The following is a 25,730-nucleotide window of genomic DNA, read 5'->3' as shown; positions in this document are numbered from 1 at the left end:
CAATTAACAGACACAATACAGCAAGAATATATCCCTAATATCCCTAATAAGGTGGCTGCAGAAGCTGAGGAAGCACGAGGTGAATGGGCCACAGGGTCCAGGTATGCTTCTTGTATGGCATCTCCTAGCAGCCCCTGCAAGAGACAAAATGCTGAGCTAGGTTATTATGGCCAGTAGGGCTTTTCTTTTGCTGTTATATTCTTACTTACTATCTTTTGTGGTGTTTTTTCCATTCCAATTGTGAGGAACATTTTAACTGGCTTCTGGAGCCCACTAGAATGCTGGTTTTACAGCATGCTACTGAGGGTATGCATTGCATGCCCTGGGGTGCTGCATAAGAGCAGGAATGAACATGCAAAGCTTTCTGGGACAATCTGGAGGACAGCACAGGGAAGAAGGAGCCAAACTCCTTCGTTCGGTGCCATCCAGCAGAACCCCTCCTGTGAACTGTCGAGACCCACAGGCACACCCAGGCTTTGTTCTGGAGGGAACTCGTTGCTTTATGGAAAAAAATAATTGAAGAATAAGTAACAGTTATGACATTTATGAAACAGGCAGGGATAGTCAGAGGACCAGGACACACAGCTGGGACCTGAGGTATTTGAGACCATGAACATAACTGGATTAAGTTTCACCTATACTATTAGCTAGTTTGCTGTACTGAAAAAGGATCAGGACAACTTGCAAAGGGTTGGAGCCAACAATAGGAGCCTGCATGGGGTCACATAGTTGACTTCCCTCCCCGTTTGGTTACATGGGCCAGCACTTGGTTAAAAATGAGGCCTCTTTCTTCCATTGTCCTGCATGGTGCTGGCAATGAATAGGCTCCTGGGGTTGTGGCTTAAAGGGATTATTAGGAAAAAAACCCATGCCTCCTACAAAAATCCAGCACAAAAACCTGTGGCAGTTTAAAAGACCAATGAAGAGAAGGTGTTGAGCTTTAATTATGGTCTTTCTCCATGTATGAGGCAGAAGAATCAGAGCAAATTCAGGTGAAAGCTTCAGCTCCCTCAAGACAAACACAGCAGGGTCAGACTGAAGCTGTTCCTAATTGCCTGAGCCAGAAGGAAAAGATGACAGCAAGGAAGGGCCCCTATATGGAAGCACATGGTGTCGTACTCCTGGTTTTTCTCAAATCCACATGTTCCTGTGGCTGTGGTAAAAATGGTGTTTGAGTGGCTCGTAAGATTTAATTGCATACAGAGCTTTACGACATTACCAACGTGCTCATTTTTACATAAACTCTTTTTGCACGTCGTAGACAATTTTGTGCATGATCTTGTGGCATCAGAAACAGAAGGCTATGGGCTTTCTTGACATTATTTACCTCTCTGCAGGAGCATATGATTGTAATGTCTGCAAATAAACATGCCCAGCAACAAAGGTTTTTCTATCAAGATTTTCTATGAGGCCCTACAACCTTCAGAATTACTATGAGACTTGTGTTGTCAGTTGAGTCATACAGAAAAGTCAGGATGAGATTATTTGCTTCCTCATGTCTGATTTATTGCTCTATTTTTCAGACCACTGCACTCCTAGGTCATGGATGACAGTGTGTGTATCAACATCTTTTAGGGGGAAGCTCTGAACATAGCTTGCTGCATATGGCAACCTAAATATGCAGCTCATGATCCTGTCCAAGTAAAAATTGCAATGTAAGGAAGCCCTGATAGACTGCTCTTCATTTCTGCCTCTCTTTTCCAGTAAAACATTCTGTCTATTATGTTGATTGAATCTCTAAAATTGTCTGCTTCCTTCCTGCCTTTATAAATAGTTTCCTATTTGATGTGTATTTACTTTCATTTTTCTTTTTAGGTTAGAATGCACTTGTCATTGTAACAGTGATAATAATTTGCAATAGATGTTAAGATCCTGTTAGTACTTTGAGTAACAGAGAATTGAGACACTGACGTACAGTTCCCAGAAATATTTATTCAGTTTTCCATACTTATTTGTGTGTAGTTGGTCATTTCATAACAGCAGCCTGAAGAGAGATCACAGATGAACTTTGTCAGTTCTGACTGAGTTTCAATTGAAAAATTCTGTTAAATCAAAGTTCTTCAAGTGGATTTCAAGGAGTGTGAACTGCTGCACCTTCAAATCAAGAAAATGTTCATATGAATTTCTGGAAAACCGAACTGTTTCGTATTGTGTTGTGTATTATAGTCTAGCCTCTGTGTGGGGGAACAAGATTTCACCCTGTCTGAATTTGCATGTTTATTTCAAGTTATTTACTAAATAATTTGTTTCTAAGTCAAATTCATTAATATCTTTACTCTTCCACACTTTTTTGATGTATTGCTGTGCTGGGTTGACCCTGGCTGGATGCCCGGTGCCCACTAAAACTGCTCCATCACTCTTCCATCCTCAGCTGGGCAGGGGAGAGAAATTATAACAAAAGGCCTGTGGACTGAGGTAAGGGCAGGGAGAGATCACTAACATGTTGCTGTCATGAGCAAAACAGACTTGACTTGCAGAAATTGATACTACCAATCTAATCAGTGTAGGATAATGAAAAATAAAACCTAAATCTTAAACCACCTTCCCCCCACCCCTTCCTTCTCCCCAGGCTCAACTTCACTCCCAATTTCCCTCCCTCCTCCCCCCCAGCAGTGCAGGGGACAGGAATGGGGCTGGGGTCAGTCCCTCACACGCTGTCCCTGCAGCTCCTGCCTCTCAGGGGGAGGCTCCTCACACTTTGCCCCTGCCTACCGGGGGCTGCATGGGCTGGGGGCACGGCCTGCCCCGCCGGGGGTGCATGGGCTGGGGGCACGGCCTGCCCCGCCGGGGGCTGCATGGGCTGGGGGCACGGCCTGCCCCGCCGGGGGTGCATGGGCTGGGGGCACGGCCTGCCCCGCCGGGGGCTCCATGGGCTGGGGGCACGGCCTGCCCCGCCGGGGGTGCATGGGCTGGGGGCACGGACTGCCCCTCAAGGGGTGCACCGTGGGCCGGGGGTGAATCTCTGCTCCGGACCTGGAGCAGCTCCAGCCTCCTGCACTGGCCTGGGAGGCTGCGGGGCTGCAGCTCCCACACAGTCTCACTCCTCTCTCTGCTGCTGTTCTGCTGCAGTTTCTCACCCTCCCTTCTTAACTATGTTATCCCAGAGGACCTACCACCATCGCTGATGGGCTCGGCCTTGGCCAAGCAGTGGGTCCATCTTGGAGCCGGCTGGCATTGCCTCTTTTGGACCCAGGGGAAGCTTCTAGCAGTTTCTCACAGAAGCCACCCCTGCAGCCCCCCTGCTGCCAAAACCTTGTCACACAAACACCATACAATTTCTCCTGGTCTAGCAGAGGACATTTATTAAGCAACTGTATGAATACCTTATTACAACCAAAACTTTCTTATGCAACCACTCAGGCCTGATTGGGAACAAGCATCATGTACCTGAACAGTAGATTTTTATTCATTTATGGGACAAAGACGTCCAAAGCAGTTTTTAAAAATTCATTTCTGCACACCAGATCTGTTCTTGTGAGTGCTTCAAAGTAATTACAAAGGGACAGTGATATGGTTTGTGTTCAATGTGACCAATTTTGTGCCAACAAGTGATTGCATTTGTAACTGCCCATTTGGTGTGCGCAATAACATGTTTGCACTTCTGCATGCTTATTTTGGAGAGCACAAACCAGGACCTCACAGTCTGCAATGGAACAAATGAAGCATGGCAAAGAGTCATTGAGAAGACTGGCTTTGCATGAAAATTCCTCGAATCAGTAGAAGTGTTGATCTCTAGGACAAAACCACCTTGCTTCACTGATTAATTCTTTATAAATTATTTTTAAACGTGCCTATTAGTGTAATTTATCTCTTGTAAGCTTGGTGAACAGGTGTTTTTAGCCCTTAAAACCTGCCAAGAATCAAGTCCTCTTTTTATTTACATTTTTAATGGTTCAGTTGTCACAGCCAGCCATGATACAGAAGTGATTCCACTGAATAATTTGACTTGGCATTTTGATGTCTGTTTTTTTCAGGGCTGAGTGTTATTTGGCTTATCTTGACCTGTGTCATGTCATTCAGCGACACTTACCTCCATTTTTAACTACTTTTGTACTACTCCACTAAAGAATTATATTCAGCCTGAATATCTAGTTTCTTATATTTATCCACCCATAGCTCTCTGGGCTTTTTCTTTATGTCAGCAAGGTCAGACTTATTCCTCTTCTAATTATACACAGTACCTACTCAAATCTGTACCACTCGAGCATGTCAGCTGTTGAAGTAATTATATTAGTATGAATGTCAAAAAAAAAAACAAACCACAAACAACAAAACAACCCAAAACCGAGAAAAGGAAGGAATAAAAAAATACAAAGAATTTAAAGCTTTAAGGGGAAAAGAAAATTGTTCTTACTGTCACTGAATGTCGTAAGTCCACCCAGACAATATTGTTTCAGGTGTTAAACAGTCTGGGGACCTGGCCTGAATTTAAGTCAAAAACACCAGTATTCTCACTTTTCATTCTTTCTTATTAATGTTACCTTCAGGAAGGCATCTGTGTGCCCGAAGGAGAAGAAATCTTCAATCTTTCCCACTGAAGTTATTGTCTTACTTTAAATAAGATTGCTCAGGACCTCCTAGAAAGAAAACAGCATACTAGCTTGTATGAAATAAACAGTTGTCAGGGCTCTGCTGAAGAAAACATAGTGGCTTTCAATTAATTTTCCATTTTCATTTTATCTCTTCCTTCAGAGCACACATATTAAGAAATTTACAATGAATCACAGTTGCCTTTTCAATTTAAAATCTTAACATGCTCTTTACTTTTTCACTAAAGAACCTGTGTCATATAGTTTATGCTACAGGTCTTTACTGGTAGAAATCCTCTCATTTAGCAGTGTTCAAAGCTTAAACATATTGTTTCTTTTATATATACCTAGCCTAGTATCCTTTTCCCCTGGTGTATGTAGTGCCAAGCTCTTCCTTAGAAGGGCACAAGGAGGAAAGAGCTGTGCACAAAAGATAGTGTTTGATTTCAGTAGGGTTTTGCCTGACATCTTTTCACATTTTCTGTTTTGGGATGACTTTGGGCAGAGATAGTCAACGTAGTAGTTAGTACTTAGAAGATGATGCAATTAATCTTCTGGATACTAGGTATCAAAGCAGGTCTGCAAAAAGCCCTAAACCAGCTTCTCCAGTGATAAGCACTTTCTTTGGTACGTACCCTGGATACATACCACATAAAGTACTACATAGAGTAATATGGATTGTAAGTATGAACAGCCAGGGTAGACCAGTGATACCCGGAGGCAGGCAGCTTTCACAGCTGATTCTGATCACCTCATGAGCAGAGGAAAAGACCCATATTTTTCTAGTCAGTTTTGCCCTAAGCAGAGTTAACTGTGCATAATTGTATTTATCAATTTTGGCAGTGCAGTATTCTGCAGTTGTTTTTATACATGGTGGCCACAGTAAGAGAGCACTTGCTGTTAACCATTATGATGTAATGATTAGATTTTTGCAGTCAGTTACACTTCACAGAAATCAAGTAACAGCAGAACCATCATCTTTGCTATAGGTCAATGAAACCAAAAACCTGTGTTTCAACACTCTGATGATAAGAAGCTCCTTTCTCCAGTTGAAACAGAATGGACTGGATGACTGGATTTTAGTTACTCTGTAACATTACGTCTGAATCCCTTCTGCATCATGAAATGAAGGTGGGATATGATTACAGTAAAAATTGCATAGCATTTTTAAAGTTTGTTTTTAAAGCTGGTTAATTTGCTCTTGTTCATGTTTGAAAGTTATTCATGTACCAGAGTGATTTTTTTTCTGTCATTTATTTATTTACAGAGGAATCCTGATCAGCCACAAAATTTGCAAATTGTTCCTGAATTCATCACTTCCAGCTGAAAAAAAATTAAATCAAAATATTTCTCACTTTTAAGACAAAATTGATTTTTATTTTGGAACATTTCATTGCAAAATTGAGGGTTGGTCAATGCGGACTTGATGATTTGGAAATATTTTATATTCATGAAAACAATATTTGGGCCCAGACATTATACACTATGGTCCAATAAAAGGCATCACATCCTCTACCTAAGCTACCCAAGTTATTTATTTCCTTAGCTTTGGAAAGTACACACAGCAATACAAAAATATGTTATTTACATGTATAAAAAACCAGCATCCTTTCAACATGTTGATTCCTGCCAGAGCCAAGTGATGCGGTCCAAGTCCACACAGTGAACTGCCCATTCATCCAAGAGAGCACACTAAGACTTTGGAGCGCTTCTAGATGAACAATGTTGAGCTATTGAGTACAAATACTCATCGCTTGGACACATTTTTCATTTGATGTCTAATGGGAGCACTCTGGCATGCAATTCATAAATAAGGGAATGCAAGGACTGTTTCTTCTGTGTGAAATCTCCTCATATAATCTTCCAAATGAAATATGACAGTACTGTAGGCAACAGACTACTGTAACTTGTTTGCATATGTTGCCTTGGAGAGTGATGCCACAGTTAGTAGCTCCATCTTTCATGAGGAAACATAAGGCTACAAAAACTCAAAAGGTCTATCTCCTATAAGCAAAACCACATTTAATTCCCAAGGAGCACAACAAAATGGCCAAAGCAAGGTGGAGTTCCGAGGCAAACAAAGAGTGATATGGGAATTTTTTCTTCTGGTTTAAAACTCTCATTTGTTCCTCCATATCTAGCAGTTTTATATCAGAATACCACCTTCCCTTGGCAGCTTTTTCCAATTAAATTATATTGTTCTGTTGTTGTACTAGCACCTCTTCTACTGATGACTGTACACATTGCTGTTTGTTACAGCTTTTAAGACAATACTGCAATACTTCTATCATTACCTCTGATTTCTCTTCACTTTTAGTTCTTTATAGCATCTAATAAAGCTGCAGAGATCATTCCTAAATAGGGCCAGAAATACTTCTAATGTGCTGTTAACAAATAAAACTAGTACTACCTCATAAGAGCATGATTTTAACCATAGCCTGAAGCCTCGTTAGAACCAAAATGACTTACAGTTTATGCGTTAGCATTTTGCTTTTAGCTGTATGCAGAGTGAGTGCCTCAGGATTTCAATAGCAGGTATCTTTTCTGGTTTTAAAGGATGCTAACTGTGTTTAATTTAATTTGCATTTTTTTCCTTTTCCAACTGATCTTGAGATTATTAAACATCAATTGATAGGAAAATTGTTCATCTTTAAAAATGATGAAATAGACCTGGTTTTGTCATCTAAAGCTGACTAGAAGTTAAGGGATAGACTATGTATTTAGGTTACCCAAAACTTTACAGTTGCAACTAGTCTGCAGACGGCAGCCACCTGGAACCTAGATCCACCCTCTCCAAGTATTGCCTCTTACTGATGACAATTTAATGATTGGGGCACACACTAAGGGAACTGTGAGTGTACCCACCAGCGACATGCTTGTCTATTATTAGAGAAGATCTTACTGGCTCACTTTTTTTTTTTTTTTTAATTGGATGTTCTAAATAATTTCCCTCTAACCCATTTCATGGGGGAGGGGGAGAATAATGCCATTTTTGTTGGCTAAGCATAGCTACTTAGAACTTAAGTTGTCACCATGTTATGCACATATCCCAGCAGAAGTGGGAACACAATTGACTTCTTGAAATTGGGCTGTAGGATGTTCTGCGCCAACTTTTTCACTGTGAGGGGAACATCTTTCTCTGTCTTACCCAATTCTCTCATTCTCCCCCTTTTTCTCTCAAGAGAACTTGAGACACAACCAAGTTACATTAAAAGTAAGAAAAGCATTAGATACTCACAAAATAAAGGAATTGCCTTGGCTCTGGTTCTTAGATAAAGGTTCTGAACCCACAAACTCTTCAGTGACTTCCTGACACTAGTTGTAGTAAAAGCCCAGAGAAGATGTGTCATTTGGGATGCACATGGGAAAGCTAGGTATTTTTAAAGGCTTTTATGAAATGAGTGGTGATAAAAACTGTGAACAGCTCACTGGCATCATGGAACTTTTATTTAGCCTTTCATAATAAGCTGTGGAACTATAATATCTTGAGAAAACATTTTCAACAGATCTATTTTTGGCCTTTAGTTGTTTGGCCTGCAACCTGTGTACAGGGTTAAGTAATTTTTTTTCTGCCGCAAGGACATCTTTCTGCACTACCATCATGGTACCAGTGTTCCCTTGCTACCACCTCCAACATTATTAGTAATAATGACTTTTTTTTGTCACATTGTATGTGGTCCTAATCAAAGAACAGAAATTCAGGAGAGCTTCCTCTGCTTAAATGTGACTGTCTGCAATTTAGACGTCTATATCTGGCCAAATATGCTTTGGTCTGTGCCCTTGCCATGTTTGATTTCCTAGTACAGACGTACCCATTGTAAATCTTGCAAAATATTTCTGTTGTGATAAACCGTTGACGCTTTCAGTAAAGTTCCTAAAATTCAAATTCAAATGCTATGTTACAGTAGCAAACAGCATATGACGAAGGAAAAATGGGACTAGTAGCAAAAAAACATGTTACAGGATACTGCCTGGAATATATTCTGCCCTCAAAACAGCCCACATTATCTCCCATTAACAGTAATGGAAAGTTTGCATACACATCAAGGTAGAATATATAGCTAAGCCTTTGACTGCTTTGATACATATTTATGAATGTAGCTATACATTTATTCCTTCAGCCAATTTAAAAACCTGTGATTCAGAGTTTAAATTTATTCATTAATACCTGCAAATAGAGAAAAACGGCATGGAGCCAACATTAATTTAAAGAAAAACAATCTGATTATATGGTAAAATATGTCAGGCATAAGGAAGAAAATGAAGGTTAATTTTTTTCTCCCCTGAGTTGAGATTAGAGACACTGTCAGAATGATTATCCCATTGAGATCAATTGTTTGGAAAAAAAATTTGGAGATTAAAAATTTATGATACAATTATAGACCAGATCATTAGTGTCAGAAAGGGTACATAGTATTTTGCATAGGCAATAATAGAAATAAATGTCTTAGAATATGGAATTTTAGAACAATATGTCTGCAGCTATGAAGAGTTTTGATCAAGATACATTGTATAAGCAAAATATAAGCAAAAATATAGAGATATCTTATAGAGATATATATCTATATAGAGATATCTATCTACCAATCTCATAAATGAGATTGGATTAATTTGGGCTAGGTTTCCTAATTGATTTGATATCACATAGTGAATTACTGTGAAATTAAGAACATTGAGAATTAAAATCCTTTAGATTCATAAAACAACTGAAGACTAACATCAGGTTGTAGATCATGTACCCACCTACCTTCTCTTAAAATTCCAGGTAAAAATTTCTGTATTCCAATGTATTTTGTATTATCTGTTACTTTACTTTATTTTAATTTATTTTGAGTATTAAAAGACTTGTACCTAACTGCACTGAAAAGTTATTTGCTATGTTTTGTCTAGCTCCTGCTAAAACTATGAGCAGCCTGTTTTGTGGAAAACAGGTATCATTGCACAATCCTGGCTGACTCAACCCATAGAAGAAAGTAAGTCTTAGCTTTCTTCATATTAAGGTTTGATATAAGAGGAAAAACCTCTCCTGGCTAAACAGATAAAAACTAAAAGCTACCAAAATCCAAGGTAATCTCCAAAGGCAACAATTTAGAAATAAATAATGATAACTGGCGTGGAACTTCTTGGCTGAGTTATGGGGTAAAGGATCATAAAGATAGATAAAGATCAGCGGTGTCAACGCTAGGGGAAACTGGTACCATACAGCAACAAAACTCTCCCCTGCCAAGTGCTCTGTGACATCTTGTTGGATGCTTCTAGCCAAACAATGTCAAAATATGCTTATCCTCCATTGTAAATCTGTCTACAGTTTGGACTCACTTTGCAAGGTAGGATTTTTATGCCTACCATAAAAATCATGGTTTGATGAAATCCATTTTGCCAAAATTTTGTGTTGAGCAGGACATGGACAAAGAAGAAAAGAGCCTGAAACCATTCAAAATAAACTTCAGAGAGACCTATTTAAGAGTCTAACTTTGTCCACTGCATATGTGCACATGACTTGCAGTGGGAAGGATTACATGTTTATTTTGAAGCAAGGTAGTTAAAAGTGGACCTTAAAAGCCTTGTTTTATGATATGCACTTGACTGCATTGCATTTCTCACTTGGTGTTTTCTAAGTTTTGAGTGTTTGTCTTTGCAACATCAGGGTTCTATCAAAAGGGTGACTGTGCATGAAGGAGAGAGTAATTTGCTAGGTCTGTAATACGGAAAAAAGGAGAAAAAATCCAAAGCAAAACACAAAATCCATCAGGTAGCAAGTGAGTGACATGCACAGGTACCCTTAGAGGCATGACAGCCTTTAGATCCATTGCACAGACCTCTTGCCTCTTGAGATATATTTGTAACTGCTGGGTAAGGTTCTCATCCTTTTTGCTGAGCAGCACTAACAGACACTGAAACGTACATTTTCCCAGTGGAGGTGTACAAAATGCTTGTTGGTGAATGTGAGGTTTAGGAGATGTGGAGCTTCAGATACATCTGTCTCATTTTCTCTAAGTGGTACCTGTCCTGGTATACAATGCCACATTTAAGTTCTAAACTCTTGCTGAGCTGAACTTTGTCCAGTTTAAACTGGACTGTATCCTCCTTCACAGAGCCTGGGCTTAGCAATCAGCAGGTAAAACACTGAAATCACACAAAAAGAGAGAAAGAAAGAGACTTCCTGGTCTTGAGAGCTGGCAGCAGGCAGGAAAACACAACTAGTATGGAAGGAATTTTTAAGCACACAGCTGCCAACTGCCTCAGCTCTTGTCTGAACACGGACAAACTCAGGGGCTTTTTGAAAGGCTACAACTAAGAGACAGAAAAGGCATGCAATACATCCTTAGTACAGATTTCACCTTCCATCTCTTAAATTTTTAGTCTCTACCACAAAATCTAGTATACTTAGTGTTATTCCAACAAACTATTGTAAGGCATTATTATTATTATTTTTCTGAGATGACAAGCAGTGAGTTTTACCTCAATGTCTTTGAGAGATGTATGAGGTATTTTGAATGCTAGTATCTTTAAAAATTCAGCCTAAGGCAGATACCAAGTCTGGAAATGTTTAGCCTGAGCGGTTACAGTTTGACAGAATTTTAAGCCAATGAAAATCAAGATTTATTAGGAGTGTTGGGAAACTTCAAATGTAGGCGGTGTTGCCACCTACATTAACAATACATGTGAAAATTCAACAGCTAGCTACAGAAAATGAGACTCGTATTAGAGTGTTGGTATATTAATATGCATATGGAGAGAGAGAGAAAATAAAATGCTTTTTTCCATATTTTTTTAATGAGACAGAATCATATGTTAGCAAGAAAAACAGGCATACTTAAGAAATTAAATTGAACAGAGATAGGAACAACCCTGGCTTTATACATTCCCTTGACAAATCTCTTGAGTTTTTATGACTGTATAATCCAACTCCTGTCACAGTTTTCTGCCATGGCATCTTTCAGACGATTGGTTTTGTGCATAGTTATTAGTCTGATGCTGCTAATCTCTCATTTCTGCAGGAATAAACTCAACTGCTTCTATCTGAGTGCTTATAGTTTCTTTTAAAAGAATGTAATTCAGGTGGCCTAATGGGAAGGTATGAGATCCAAATTTAAAGAAAATGTTTGATCTTTTGTGCCTGCTAGGTGGTCTAGAAACTGGGCAGTATACTGGCAGAGTTTTCCAGCTTCATCTGGAAGAAGATGGCTAATAACATGCAAATGTTGTACATCCTGTTAATTAAGAAACACAATTGATGGAATTTCCTTCACCCGCATTAGCTGGGTCAAAAGCAATGCATATAGGCCAACCTAGTTCCCCATCGGTGGAGAGGGTGACTCATCTCCACAGAAGATTAGTTTGTATTGCAGAATGGTTAGCCTCCCTGTGGAGCTGCCTGGTTTTCCCTGTTAATTACAGAGAAGGGTCTAGATCGTTTATGAATATCAGGCACCCAAGTTTCAGATGGCTGCATCTAACGGAGAGGGGATTTACGGAGTGGCTGTAATAATTTTCCTTCTTCCTGCAGGGATGAAGCTTACATCAACATGAATGTTTGTTATCTTCTCAGTGCTCCTATCAACTGTTAGCAGCTCAGATATATCTCATCCCAGCTTAAGATCAAATACTGAGGAGATGTGATAATAATACACTTGGTCTCTGGCTATGCAGGATACTAGGTGAACACTCCTTCTCCGAGTCCTCCCTTCAACATTCTGTTCTTTTTACCACAAGATGTTCCTGACTCACCTACTAAAAGTAGTATAGCTTTACAAAATTGTCTTAACTTGCTTGTAGACTTTGAGGCTTCAGCCAGACAGAAGTGATGTAAAGAAGAAATGTGCCTTTGTGAGTAAAATGATTTTTTTTTTTTTATGATGGACAGGTCTTATAAGGATGAGTTTGTTCTTTTGTTGACTTAACATTCATGTGGACCAACCAAAACATAGTAAGTATATGAGTATTCCTACTCATTCTAGTCTATCACCTTTCTTTTTACTTGTTTCCAGGCTCTGGAAACTAATTCTTCACATTAATTCCTGTCAAAAATAAAGAATCATAAGAATATTTTTCTTTCACTAAACAAGAAATGATACTGCTTGTCTTCTTTTCAAGGTCCCCCTGTAGCTTATTCTTGTTTTGGACATCATATATAAAAAGACTAAATATCTGCTCCCTTGTTGATACCAGCCACGATATCCCAGAAGTCACACTTTTTTTCCATCATCACTTTCAGATTTTCTCCCAATGTTGAACAGTAGGGGAGCTTCTACCACATGAAAGGTGTGATCCCTTGCTGGGACCTCTGAGGTTCGGTGCAGTTTAAAGGATTACGACACCTTTACACAGAAAGCAGAGTGTGGCACTACCTTTTGAGATATTCTTGGTGATTCAGCTCCCAAGTTTCCTGCAGTCAATGTCCCATCTTTCTTTCTCCAGAGCACACGAGATCTGTGACTGCTTTCCTCAAATCTCTGTTAAGCAAGATCTAAGTCCATAGGCTGATGAACAGACATTGTCTCACCTCACCTCTCACCATGTGGCCTCTGAAACACACCCTGAGAAATATCTCTTTGTTCCCCAGGAGAAAGGCGTTCTCCCTGGTTGTCCTGGTTTTTGTTCAAAGTATGCTGGCAAAGAGGGAAGGATTTCTTCTCACTTTTTTTCTGATGAGTTATGCAAAGACTGGAAATACTTATGGGCATAGTATTCTTAAGATACTTCCCACCTCATTTTCCCCCTGCAATCTTTTTGTCCACTACTTGTCATCATATATAAAATGAGAAAGAAGAGTTGTCTGTGACTGATTCATTCTTTGAAGTGTCTGCCACAGCAGTGTAATAAATAACCATAAACTTTGTATCCTTGAGATGAGAAATCAATCCACAGAGGCAACTTTTAGATATTTCATCCAGAATAAGAATCCAAGAAGGAGAAAGATTAAGCGAAATGGAGAAGTGAAGAACTTGCCTGTCACCTTGCCTCATGTTTGTTAATTGGATACAACCGTAGAAAGAGGCAGCATTCAGCTTCAGGGTTCTTTCTGTGTGAAAAGCAAAGGTGAATTCCCTGATTCTCTATAAAAGCCATCTCCCTCTTTTTTATCTCCCTCTTTTTTTTTTTTTTTTTTTTTTTTTTTTTTTTTCTTCCGTTTGGATTATTGATTTCTGTGACATATTTTAAGCATCTCTTTCTAGCTGCTACTTTTTTCCATCCCAGACTCTGCCTGCCCTCCTCTGGTCTTCCCACACCTTCACAGGCAAAGAACTGAAATGCTGAAATATCTGAAAAACAGAAAATGTTGTAAGTAGGAAAGAAAGATGGTGTGAACTCAGGTAGTAACGCTGAATGTAATGCTGGTCTTTGCCTTAGGATAAGTAACATGAGAAGTATCTACCAAATTTAGGATCACTGGTGTATCAGCTAGGCAGACCTTTAGTCTCCTGCTTTGTTTAAGCACCTCAAAAATCTCATGGTGGATGACTTTGTGTGGGTAAGATGTGTATTTCAGGAAAGAACAGTGAATCCACTCTTCCTGAGTCACAGTGAAATATCTGTACATACTATCCTTCCTTTTTAGATTACCTTTCTCAATTTTAAGATACATGTGAAAATTTAGTATTCAAAAGTTTGTGGAAAACCAAAAATCAAAAAACAGTGTTTGCATGAAATCATGGGAGAGACTTTTTCTTTAGGTGTGATGTTTTCCATTTCTCCCTCAAGTTGCAGATGATTTCAAAAGTCCTATGGGCAACGCACAGGGACAGTTTCCTCTCAAGTTTGTCAATTTAATTTTTTGTTCCTCTTCCTCATGACAATGCAATGTAGCTGGGCAGGGAAAAAACAAGAGAGAAAAAAATTATGTCCACAACAGAGTACTGCTAGAAATCTGCCATCTGACTTGTGGTGGTAAATGATGTTTCAAAGTAATTGGTGCCTGCAATGTACTGATACACACAAAACCCCCCCGACCATATCCTAGAGATTCCTGTTGGTCTTTAAATTTTAAAAGCATTTGCTTAACTTATTCTTTGCATGCTATTCTAAAATATTCACAAGTATCAGTGATGTTCAGGGAGTTTGTACTGAACAGTTGGAAGCCCTTTCGTGACTGATCTGATCTGACTCACCATGTCCTCCTCATAAGTGCAATCTTTGCCATTCCCCAGAGGTACCCCCTTTCAGACGGAAAAGTGTAAAAGAGGCACTTTGGAAACATTACGTGGGAAGACTTTGCAATGCAGTTAAATATAGTGAACTGTGTCTGAAAATGCAGACCCCTTGATGCCAGTGTTCATAGAATTATAGAACAGCTTGCGTTGGAAGGGACCTTAAAGATTATCTAGTTTCAACTCCCATGTCTTGGTCAGGGACACCTTCCACTAGACCAGGTTGCTCAATACCCCATCTAACCTGGCCTTGAACACTGCCATGGATGAGGCATCTACAACATCTCTAAGTAACCCGATACAGTGTTTCACCACCCTCAAAGTAAAGAATTTCTTCCCAAGATCTAATATAAATCTACCCTCTATGTTTTTTCAGTTTAAAGCTACTACCCCTCATCCTATCACCACACTTCCTGATAAAGAGTCTCTCCCCATTTTTCCTCTAGGTCCCCTTTCAGTATTAAAGGCCACTGTAAGGTCTCCCTGGAGGCTTCTCTAGGCTGAACAACACCAACTGTCTCAGCTTACCTTCTGAGCTGCAGCCCTTTGATCATCTTTGTGGTCCTCCTCTGGACACACACGAGGAGGTCAATGTTTTCTTGACATGACACGGGACACTGAGCTCCTGAAGTGGTAACTGGAGGTTGGACTTGATACTTTACAGTCTAGAATTATACTAGGAAACTATATGAATTGAATTGAATTGAAACCTAAATTATCCAGTAGCCGTAATGCATTTGATACCTAGCTGGCATGCAGACACCTCAGTAGTAGGTATTTTCCTCTTCAACGGCATCCCCCTCTGAAAAGCAAATAAAATTATGCTATATTGAAGCAAAAGTTACCAGCTTTTCCAGCGTCAAGAGTTGATGATTTTTTAAGTTGTCCTTTAGAAATTTCCCAAGTTAAAAAATAAATTGTGTCTTAAACCATTCAACATATTTCTCAAGTGGTTTCTCTCCTTTAAAGAACCGTGAACTTCATAACAAGGGTAATTTTTGTGTGTTTCACTTTCACATTTATAACTTCACAGTGATGTGGTCATAAATTAAATATCTGCAAGTGTTTCCAATCTATTCTGATTAAACTTTGATATTTGTAGCTGCAGATAAAGGGTTGCAACCTAGATGCTGTACAAACTGTAATGAATGCCAATCTCTAGATACTTTATAATTCGAGGCATATTCTGGTGGTGAGGATCTTAAGTAAATTTCCCATTAGTTTGTATGAATCACTAGTTTATACTGTAACATATTAATTTCATATCAATTAATCATGTGATTATTGGTTTAAGATATTCACAGTGGAAAAAGGTTTTGAGAAAGATGAGTAATCAAACTGCTTTGAAAAGCAGCTGTTCATGCATAGTTGACAGAAACATGTGCTGTTACTGTGTGTGTGTGTGAGGGATTATAAAAATTACTGCATTTGTAGAGGAAGAAAAAAATATCTGTATTTTCAAACTCATCTCATGTCCATTGAACTGAATGCTGTGCTGGTGGAGCTTCTGCAGTCTGTCTTCCCAGTTCATTCATTAAAAGTAAAAATTAAAAAAAAATAAATTGAAAAAGGCATGGAGAGGGGGAGGGGGAGAAGACAGTGCAGGAAATTAGAAATAGATGTGGGTTTTCCTGTGGCAGGTTTCTTCAGCTAGTTATCAAAAGCCTCCATTACGCTGAAATAAATGGCTACCTTGCAATTCTATCTCCTCTTTGTCAGCAAGCAAAAAAGAAGGAAGTGCAGTGTGCAGCTGAAAAACACCGGGCAAGATTGTGTAGGTGAAAACATAGCTAAGACTTGATTGGAAAGGTAACTGAGACTTATTCCCTATGTGCTCATGCCTGGTACTGAAGCCACTGGTTAGTGTTGAATTAGACCTTCAGAATTAGGCTATTAGCAGATGTTTCTTACTGGCATGGACATGGACGTTAGGTCACGTACTAGATTACCTGTTTGTGCAATTTCTTGCTTGTTTCACTAAAGAGAAAAATTTTCAAGCCTGGCTCAAGGAACTCATTTAGTTGGAAATATGTACCATTCAGTTCACGTTAGATGGAGTTTTCAAAGTACTCTCATTAACTTGGGTTTAACAGTTGTTCTTTACTTACCTTTCTACTGTAAGCATTCCCCTCTATGGGACTGTCAACGACTCTAAGAATAAAACTGGCTCCTTTCTGGTGTCTGACATGCCCAGCTAGAGCAGACAGGGAACATCTGGATCATCTGCTTTACTAGCTGTGTGTACTCCACTTTCACCCTATTTTACATCTACCTAAAATTCACCCTGTGTTTTCAATTGATCTTCCTATTTATTTCCTCCCTGAAGGCTCAAATCTGCATCCAGTGAAGTCAGTATGAATGTTATATGAGAAAGTTCAAGCCTTTAGACTGTGATTTAACAAGGTACTTAAGCACATGCCTGGCTTAGCGCACAAGAACCTTCTCATTGAAAGCAGCAGAAAGATTGCTACTGGCCTAATTGGGAACAAGAGTGAGCTATGAACCATTAAGCAGCTGCTGAATTCCAAGGCAGCAGTGACTATATTTCAGTGATGGGCTGGGCGTAAGCCCTGTGAACAGTTTACGATGTGCTTGGAAACCTGAAGAATGAAAGCAGCTCTATACCAACTGCACCCAACCATGGAATTTACCAGTCTAGACAATATATCTGCTGGTCCACAGCCACCAAGAAGCTTGTAAAAAGGAAAACGGTATTTTCCAGAACAAATTGAGAATTATATCTCCCCAAACTCAAGGCTAATCAGTGAAGAGCATTTGTCAAGATTCTCACAAAGTGGAAATTATTTTACGTGTCCCTCTCTCATCTGCCAGAAAAGGATTTTTAAGCAATTAGTTCTACGTACATATACATGCATGCAGGCACGTTTACATACAGGATACTACACATACATATCCTTAACCTAGCAGGGCAAGACTAGCAATGCTGTTTCTGAGTTTGCTCTGATTTTCACCATCTGATGTTCCAGAATGGGGGCAATCACCAACATCTACAAATAAATATTTGAAAAAAAACCCCAAGGGATTTATTTTATAAAAGCCAGAAAATTCACAGAGACTGATGAATTCATCCACAGATACTGTCCTATCTTATTCCCACAATGTAATATTTGGTACTCCTGTAGGAGGTGTTTGATGTGTAGGTGAGTGTAATATAGTCATAGATAAGCTGTACAGTCTGCAGGCAGATGGCTACAACTTATGTGAGAGGCAAAACAGTGGAAGATTCATTGTGTGATGATAGATAGGAAAAAAAGATAATGCTCATTTTTGTAGGTTGGTATGATCTTCCCACTGCCCTTTATACTTAGGTCAATTTATGGCACACTTAAGACTGTGAGATACACACCCCTCAATTTTCTTTATCTCTTGCCCACAATAAAGCATCATAATCCATGACATGCCAGGGAAAACACCTAGTGCTTTAGGTCATGGTTCAGTGAAGTAGTTGCATTGCTTAATTGTGATTGCACTGCCTCCTACCTACAGGCAAACATGAAGCCATGATAGCACCCATGCAGCACCCTGGTCCTCCTCCACCCCAGGAATTCCCAAGAGACAGGCTTTGACTCCATGTTGCAAACACATGAGGTATAGCCCAAGCAGAGGTGACGTGAGGTTTACACCAGCTGCACAAGTCCAGTGCTCAGAGTACACAACAGGATGGCTCTCTGGATCCATTTAAGGCACCTTTAGTGTAAATGTGGTATGAACTACTGGCCATCTAACTCCCACCCTTGTGCCTCCACCTGGGCTAGGCTTGGCGTTAGACAATATCATTAGGAAACAGCGTTGTTCGGTTCTTGCTGCTGCTAACCCCTGAAAAGTCTCTCTTAGTCATTAAGGACTGTTTGTGCATTGTCCACAAAAACGGTGTTACAGCACTGAGTGAGAGTGGCTGCTCTGCTTTCAGGGGATCACACAAGAAATTGTGTCCATAAATAGGTTATTTTTTTTTCTTAGAAACTTGTCACTCTTTGTGGTCATTTATCTAAGATCTGTACACTGTGTCAGGGAAGCCAACCCTATCTAAAGTTGCAGTTGAGGTCTGTGTGTCATTTATTTCAACTCGACATAGGAAAACAGCCAAAAAGAATTTCTAATTTAGGCTTTTCTCTCTGAACTTACACACCAGGACTTTCAGCCCTGCCTGGCTACATTATTTGGCACTGTGATTGATGGCAGCTGTGCATACCTCTGGCCAAAGTGAGGTACATCTGTAAGATACCTCCCTGCTTGTGCTTATGGTTACAATAACACCATGGCAACTGTGTGACTAGCCTGAAAAGTCACTTCTCTTGAGGAGTTTCCTATTAGGTGAAACTTGTAACAACACTAAAAGGTGTGCAGAAGAAACCATTTCAGAAGCATCACAGTACTGCTCAGGCAGGCTTATTAAAAAGAAGAGGTACATGTTATCTTGAAGTGAAATGAAACTTCCCTTTAAAGGGTTACACTTCAACACCAATAGGCACAAATTGCTCATTAGTCCAAGAACTTGTATGAAGAAATTACTAAAACGCTGCCTCTGGGTTGAAAGTGGAGAGCTGGAGAAGAACAGAAAGAGCACTGGCCCCCAAAGAGTATATTGCTTCTGCAGAACGGTTAGACCAAAGAAAGCCATCTGCAAACACTCTGAGTGATTCGTTATTGGGAACAGCAGCAGTCGTCAGCTGGGGGAAGCTGTGGCCTCAGTTTTAAAGCAGGGCATTGTCTGATTTGGTCATTTGCTTAAAGCTGTGCATAAAATGTCAAGTGCTTTAGAGCTTAAGAAGTGATCAGGGATGTTTGTAAAAAAGTACGGACGGAAAGACACCATTTTCTACTTGCTTGACTTTAAAGGGTACACCTGATGTTTGTTTACTGGGCAAAGAAAAGGCTAATATTAAAAACTTAATTGACTTTACTTTGCACCTTTATAATTCAGAAGGGATAGGATATTGTGTTATAGAAACTATATTTGCATGTGGGGATGGAAAGGCAAGGGGCTATAAACTCAGAACAATTCTAAGTGTCTGGGCAAAGCACAAGTAAAGTCATAGAATGACTCAAGCTCATCACAACTGATGAAGAACTGAGATGCTGGGCTCCTCTGTTGTCTCAGGAGCCCCAGGAGAAATCATAGAGCATCCCCCTGCATCCTCCCAGTTACCTGAACTGCTTTGAGATATGTGTTTGCTCATTTCCTCGCTTTTCCCAATATACCACCTAGTTAATCCTCCCCGTGGCTCTTCAGCCAGCCCTGTGCATTCCAAAAGCACCATAGTAGAGAGCAGTTGGGTATGTTGAACTGTGAGTGCTGAAAAACTGTTGTTTTTCTGGCTTGCCCTCAAATTCTTAGGCTGCCTCTGATCACTATTGTTCAAGTTTTGAGGCAGAATATTTTGCTTCTGCAGCATGTCATGTGCCTCTTATTTTTAGCTTATTTGGCAATTCCTAAAGTGTTTGTTTCTAGTTCCACTAATTTCTTTATAACTGCATCTGTTGGGTTGGGGCTCAGTTCAGGAAAAACAATGACTGTGATTTTATTGTTTATGAATGCTCTAAGTGCATGGCTCTGCACAGATAACTAGACGGAAAGTCACAATTTCAAAATGCTATTGCTAGATGACTTAGGCTCTGTTCCAAAAATAATTAGGCACTTACAAAGCTGATTTTCTATGAAAATCAAGAGTATGAAGGAGACCTTTGACTTGAGATCTCAGGCTTGGAAACTCAGCATATGAGTATTTGGAATTTTACTCCTGGCTGCGATCCAGTAAATGCCATCTTGTAACCTACTCATTGCAAATAGTCCCATTAAACAGTGTTTACCTCACCATGAGTGAACTGGGTTATGACCTCAGTAGGGACACAAGCAGTGAGTAATAGAAACAGATGGAAGGGATGTTAAAAGAGGGAACATTATGATTGTATGTGACTGCTATCTCAGGGTCTGGTTTTTTTCCTGTATCATCAGCCTGATAAATATTATTACCATTTCAAATAACTAAAAGAAGCCAAGTTGGCTTGATGCGCTTATATGGCCCCTTTTCACTAGCTTATTCACTTTGCTAAAGTGTAGTTACTTGGACTGAGATTGTTTAATCTGTTCCAGTTAACTTGTGTTTTTGTTTGGTTGTCTTTCCTTTTGGAATCTTTGAAACTGACACAGAGAAGCTTTGTGGGGTATGAGGATGGGGGTAATACTTTTTTCTTCACTCTACAAGTGTTTTGCTGGGAAGCCATTTTGATGAGAGGCTTTCACCCTTACAGGCTTTGAAGCAGTGAACTGAAATTTGGCAAAGGATGGGCTTGGTATGTAGAGTCCTTTGCTGTCTTTGTAAAAATGTGGCCAAATCATGTGTGTCTGAAACGAATCACTTTCCACAAGCTGAGACATTGTTAAAGATCAGGGGGAACAGTTCCCCATCTTGACAGAACATGCCCCATCCCAACAGTGAATGAGGACACTCATTACCAGAGCTGCAAGCTGAAGCAAGAGTTCTTTAGAATTGATCTTCCTTGTGTCTTGCTCCCTGGGACTGTGGTGGCAGTAGTCATGGAAAATTAGAAGAGATTGTCCCTTCTGTCAATGTTCCCTGTGCTGATGCCACCACTGGGAACGGATCCAGCTTAACGGAGGGTATGAGTGGAGATGAGAACAAACTGTGTGGTACCTCTGTCAGAAAGAATAGATGGATCTCACTAAGAAGTATTAAATGTGAAAACATTGAAACTGCATTGAAGATTCATCCAGAAATCAAAATCCAATTGCCAAAACCAGTGCCCACTTTGGATCCAAAAAGCTGAATGATTCTTTGCCAATATATTTAATTTTCCTTCCTAGTGCATACCACAGTGCTTAACAAACTACACAGAGGGGGGTGTAGGTGCATTTGTCACCACCTTCCAGGTAAAAAGTGACTCCTTTTTACAACACACTTCATTGTTACTCTGTTGAGAGTGAAAGAAGAAAAGAGACACTCACCTTTCGGAACTTCAGGGAAACCTGGTCTGCAGCATCTGCTTCTCTTAGCTGGAGTTTTGCCAGCTCATCAAAGCTAATATCCCTTCTTCTGCAAATAAATGCCAAGGGATCTTTAATTAGCTAAAATGATCAGCAGTCAGGACCTTGATTTTTCACTTAATCTGAAAATAGCACAGTGCCCCTTAGCACATTGCTGGAACATTGGCACTGCACCAATGGAGAGAAAATAGTGCCAATTACTTAATCATACACTTCCTGCAGCTCAGCTTCTTCTACATTTCAAGTTGAGTTCATCTCAACAGCTGGAGAAGGGCATTGTCATTTCTACAGTTTGTGGGAAGGGAATATTCATGCTTTCTTTGGAAATTGTCTTGTAGGGCTGCTTCAGATCTTTTGGATTTGTTCGCTCGAACGTTAATACAGCAAACTCTAGTGGTCAGCATGTTGCAGTGGAAAGGAGTGAAAACAACAGTCCTGATCTATGTCACGATTTATTACCAATCACAGGTGAAGCGAGGGCTCCACCCTTTGTGCTATTCTTGTATACCACAGACTTCTGTTCTTAGCGTTAACTCTTTTAAACTAACAGCTACATCAACTTCCGATGTCCAGCAATAGTACGGCTAGTAAAGGCTGAGCAAGATGTTTGCAGAAGTCTCGGTGAGGTGTTTCAAAATCTCTTCAATTAGTCATAGGACCACTGTACTGGCAACCTGTATGAGTGTGCCTGCAGCAATGCTCCATTCCCACAGCTCCCAAGAATAGGTAGGAAAGCAAGCTGCTGCCCAGCTCCAGCTTTGCAGATCAGTTCATCCTTGTTTTAGGTGCTAAGCCAAAATTAATGGAATTGCACTTCAGAACAGACTTCAAGTATGCTCTGACATACCTTTCATCTTCAGATACTCATCAGTGTGCCTCAGCAACATAGTAAATGGTGGGATGAAAACTCCTTAAAACAGCTAATTGCTGTGTCCTGCAGGAAAGATGTCCCAGTGCCAGTGAAGGCTGTAGACTGGGTGCAGCCGGGAGCAGAATGCTGTGGTGGAATTGGACACAATGGGAACATACTGCCAAGGGCCAACTTCATGGCTCTGCACAAAGACTTGTGACCCATTTTAGCAGAGTTTTGTTTGGTTTTGATTTTTACTGGCAGTACTAAAATGAAAAAAGAAAAGAAGGCTACAATGAGCGCCAAATATTCTGGTATAAATAAGTGTAGTTCTGTCCAAGTCACAAGACTGCGAATGGCTTAATTCAGAGCTAAATGTCTCTATAGATGTAAGGTAGCTCTCTCCATGCCTATAACACATCTCTTAGAAGAAACAGCAGTAGGGTGTCATGCCACTGTTAACTAGAGTTTGAATGTGATGACACCACAACCGTCTTTCAGTGCCGTATGTTTCCAGGCTGGACAGTGCAAGACCACTGCATTCAAGTGGGGAAGGGAGTGCTGCAGTTTCCACCTATTTGCTGTTGCTGCTTAGCCGCTTAACCTGGTTCTCACCAGCACTGAAGGACCTGTTTTCCAAGATTTTTTTAATGCTTCTACTCCACCCTCGAATAACTTCTTCCCATGGAATCCTGCTAGTACCAGTAAAAAAATGTTAAGGCTATCCTGAAACCTCAAAGCACCACTGTGAATAGAAGAGGAAGATATTTTTATCCCCAGTTTACAGAGAGGGAAATAGAGGTTTGTAAATTACTTCCTCAGCATCATGATGCAACTAGTCTTATATTAAGAGTTAGAATGAGAGCACAAATATTTTGTCTTCCAGACCTGTATTTATTTCCATGCCTCTCTTTCTTTCAAGAGACCCTACATTATAATTAAATTAACAACAAATATGATTAAAGTAAACAGTTCAGTTAAGGTTTTCTGGAACGCTATATATATAGACTGCTTTCAAGTAAGAGTCAGCTTTTTCTTTCTTTTTTCATTTTTTTTTTCTGCCGTAAGCCTCCATTTCCTGCTTTCTTTGAAAAATTGTACTACGAATTATCAACAAGAGGTCACATACTCTAGAATTCAGCAGGCACTGCCAAACCTGTATGTGCTTCTCTTTAAAGTAACATTTTTCGTGTTCTGTTTCACACATGGCCTCTGGAGCTTGTAGGTCATGCACAAATACAATGGTGGTCTTTCATGACCACAAGAGTTTCTAAATCACTGTGTTTTGCATTCTCTCCACCTGTGTGACTTATTCTGGTTACAAACCTTTACAAAGAATGATCCTCGCACACTCAAAATCTTGCAGCTTGCACCACTTTCCCCCCAAATGTGAAATTATTTGGTTCATAGCTCTTTGCAGGATTGCATGTAGTTCAGCTCCTGGGTTTACTAAGAAATAGAAAGGTGTTTGCTCTAGGTCACATCAAGTGTCCATCTAGCCCAGTGGCCTCCTGCTAGCAGTGTCTGTGCACTGACAACTATCGAAGAAAGTGAGTACAGGGCAAATATACTTCATCTCTGCAACCTTCCAGCTTGTAAGTCAAGTGCATAATTATGCAGCTTTCTGATGTTAGCTGCACAGCACTCAGAACCATAGCTATGGTAAAGGAAGATTGTAAAGAAAGGATTGGAGTAGGTTTGAGCAATATAAACAATATCTTTTCAGTTCCTACTGTGTTAAAGCTGGACAGGGAAATGATGGACTGGATTAGAAGATAGAATGGAATTCACAGGGGTTCAGAGGCCCTTCTTTGCATGATGTTTGGTGTCTACAATGGGATTAGTAATTGGAAGATTAGATCTGCAAGAACTAAGAACATCTGTACAGATGAATAAAACCTAGTTGTTTTACCCAGTATTGATATGTGCTTAAATCTTAATGTTTCCTCTCCCCCAGAAAGAGTAAATGAAGACTTGTCAATTTTTTTTTTAACTTCAAGTTATTTATTTCAACATTGCAATTAAGTAATAATTAAGTTGCTGCAGACCTCTGTTGGTTCGAGAATTTCTAGCACCCCTTATTCTGAGCATTTATGTGTATGTATAAACACTGACTATCTACATGGTACCTCAGCACAGAAAGATCCCACACAGGTCAGTGCTGATCCTGGTCTCTGGCAGCAGTTTGCAGGACTTTTAAAGAAATGACTGGTGACATTTGCAAATGAAAAGCACATTGACCCCAGCAGATTAGTACACTGCTCTCTTGCATTGAGGTTTGGTGTGAAAAGAACTGAAAAACTTTTAAAAAATGTTAAGTGAAACCAAGACTTACTTGGTACCTCAAAGCCAAAGATCTGGTCCATTCTTAAGTCTTTTTCTGTGATATTTAGTGCTACTTACACAGGAGAAGTTTTCATGGTGTTACTGCAGATTCAAACCCAGTTATCAGAGAAAACTGTACATCTGCTATGCATGTGTGATAATAATAAGCCCATGGAAATCCCATTTAGGATTTTTCAAGCTGTACGTATGTTCTTGGCTTCCCATATAGTACACTAGATCCACAGTGGCTCTCATGCATTCACTCTTACAAAGAAATTGTCCACAGCACAAGATTCCTATAAGGCTTGAAGTGAAATCAAGGAGTATTCATTTTTGGGGGAGAAAGCTTATAAAAGGTGTGTATTGAAGAGGTTCATGCCAGGAGAAACTCTTTTTATTTGTTCCTTGTGTTGAATGCTTAACTGATATTTAGTTTTAAACACAATAACACAAACGGTAAAATTTTTCATCATGTAATGTTACTGAAAATCTAGCCACTGACTTCTTATGATTCTATCAGGAAACGGGACTGTTGATCTAGTAATCTGATTTCCTTGTAGTATTTAATTTTCTTTACATCTTCCTTGATAAAATCAAGTCTTTCAGAAAGGAAGCCCATTTTTATTTGAAAACTTTGAGTTCAGAAGAAATCATTGTTTCCTTGTTAAGATACTCCATTAGTTCAGCACCGGTAATATTCAAGGGTCCATTTTTTTTCTCGATTCATTCAGTATCCATTTCTTTTACAGTGACCCTACAAAGGTTCCTTGCACCCAAGATTTCTCTGTACAAGAAATTCCTGGTTGAAGAACTGCATTCTTGTTCTAAAGAGTTTCTCTATGTTCTTT

At 39.7% G+C, this 25,730-nt stretch overlaps 1 long non-coding RNA gene across 2 annotated transcripts; it reads left to right on the top strand.

Annotated features, from left to right (window-relative positions):
- The first annotated feature begins 1,314 nt into the window (after window positions 1-1,314).
- LOC114013230 (uncharacterized) lies at window positions 1,315-12,459 on the top strand. 2 transcript variants are annotated; one of them, XR_008746504.1, is made up of 4 exons: window positions 1,315-1,655; window positions 2,372-2,415; window positions 5,519-5,660; window positions 12,397-12,459. It is a non-coding gene; the product is annotated as an uncharacterized LOC114013230 (long non-coding RNA). The 2 variants fall into 2 exon arrangements; XR_003556108.2 differs by lacking the exon at window positions 12,397-12,459 and adding an exon at window positions 5,797-5,847.
- The last annotated feature ends 13,271 nt before the right edge of the window (window positions 12,460-25,730 follow it).

Source organism: Falco peregrinus, chromosome 3 (assembly GCF_023634155.1).
Source record: "Falco peregrinus isolate bFalPer1 chromosome 3, bFalPer1.pri, whole genome shotgun sequence".
Lineage (NCBI taxonomy): Eukaryota > Metazoa > Chordata > Aves > Falconiformes > Falconidae > Falco > Falco peregrinus.
This window is presented reverse-complemented; position numbering and strand designations above follow the sequence as displayed.